The sequence below is a fragment of the Gekko japonicus genome, unplaced genomic scaffold (assembly GCF_001447785.1).
Source record: "Gekko japonicus isolate JY-2015 unplaced genomic scaffold, Gekko_japonicus_V1.1 scaffold4598, whole genome shotgun sequence".
Classification (NCBI taxonomy): domain Eukaryota; kingdom Metazoa; phylum Chordata; class Lepidosauria; order Squamata; family Gekkonidae; genus Gekko; species Gekko japonicus.
The window spans coordinates 19,306-21,370 of record NW_015167683.1 but is presented as its reverse complement, the minus strand read 5'-3'; positions in this window follow the sequence as shown (position 1 = coordinate 21,370).

The window sequence follows — 2,065 nt, the reverse complement described above, 5'->3', positions numbered from 1 at the left end:
CTATCTACCTATCTACCTATCTACCTATCTATCCATCATCTAATCTATCTATCATCTGTATAAATGTGTGGGAGAACAGCAACAAATAATATAACCAGAATATAATAACATAACCAGAAGGAAACAAATGAAAGGCACAGTAGTGTACATCTTTAAAGCTTCAGCAAATCCAGCACTTCAGCAAATCCAAACTTGATACGAAACTGTTAAGAGTAGGATTGCTGAAAACTTTTGCAGTGAGAGTGCTTGAAGGGTGACCATACCGTTTCTGGGCAGCTGCGATTTCTGTGTCGTCCACCTTGTGTTTCAGTGAGAAACGTAATAATAATATAAATGTGTCCATGTTATTGACAAGTGTGCATGTTTCTTACACACAGTGTAAGTCAAGGCAATCCATAGGATGAGCGTCTAATAAGCAATGTTGGCACATGAGAGAGGGCCTTTTCAGTGGCAGCCCCAGGGAGGTGCACCTGGGCCTTTTCATTCTTTAGAAGGCGGCTGAAGACTTATGTAGGATTGCATTTGATGAACTAATTTAGATTTTCAATTGTGGTCCCTTACGTTTGTTTTTTTATTTACATTGTAAGCCCCCTAGAGTTCTGCAAGGCTGAAAAGTGGCTAAAGATGTTTTAAGTAAATAAATATAAATAAATGAATACGAGGACCAGGGTTCCAGCGGACGAAAACAAAGCATAGAGTATTAAACATTGCAGGAAATGGTGTAAGGATCGAAACAAAATGGCGAGAGTAGGATAATGCACACAACAAACAGATAATACATACCATACAACAGAGGTAGAGCTTACGATTCTCTACCCTTTATAAAAGGGCCTTCCAAGTTAGATGAACACAGGCAATAAGACTTTTTTTAAAAAAAACCCACACCACATTTATAAATAATTGACTGTCTGATTTGTACACTCTTTATTTAAACACTTGGCTGTGGAGCGGCATGCAGCAACGTTAGGTCTTAGGGGGGAGAATAAGTCGGATTCTTAGCAGGCTGTCTGAGAACATACATGCATGAACTGTTGCTCATTGCCTGTGGCACTGAATGCATGGAAAGTAACCTGCCGAACAGGGTCAAGCTGTTAATGAGCCATAACTGTCTGAGAACATACATGCATGAACTGTTGCCCATTGCCTGTGGCACTGTACTGTATTGTTTGAATGCATGGAAAGTAACTTGCCGAACAGGGTCAAGGTGTTAATGAGCCATAACTCCAATCTGAGCAGAATTCTGAATTCCCAGACAGAAGAAGAGATTTGATTTACTACCTAAAGGAGTCTCAGAGTGGTTTACAATCTCCTTTCCCTTCCCCTCCCCTCCCCACAACAGAGGTAGGTGAGGCTGAGACCGATTTCACACAAGAGCTGTGCCAGGTTGCGCCTCCCTTTGCCCCACTTCTATTGGTCAATTTCCCACTTATGGGAAATGGGAGAGCCAGTTTGGTGTAGTGGTTAAGTGCGCGGACTCTAATCTGGGAGAACCGGGTTTGACTCCCCACTCTTCCACTTGCACCTGGCTGGATGACCTGGGACAAGCCATAACTCTGGCACAGCTGTTCTTGAGAAAGAGCAGTTTCTGTCAAGAGCTCTCTCAGCCCCACCTACCTCACAGGGTGTCTGTTGTGGGGAGGGGAAGGGAAAGGAGTTTGTAAGCCGCTTTGAGACACCTTTGGGTAGTGAAGGGCAGGGTATAAATCCAATCTCCTCTTCTTCTTCTTCTCTTCACTCGAAGCCACGCGGCTGCATTTTGACCGGCGGCTTTGCCCAATTTTCCCTGCAGTTTCATGATCCTGTTTTTTGAGGATCACAAAAACGCAGGGAAAATCGGGCGAAGCCGCGGGTCAAAATGCGGTCGTGTGGCTTCGAGTGGGAAATTGACCAATAGAAGCGGGGCAAAGGGAGGCACGACCACGGCGCAGATCTTGTGCGAAATCGGTCTGAGAGAGCTCTTTCGAGGACTGCTCTCGAGAGAACAGCTCTGAAAGAACTTGTAACTGACCCACGGTCACACCAGCAGCTGCATGTGGGGGAGTGGGGAATCAAACCTGGTTCTCCC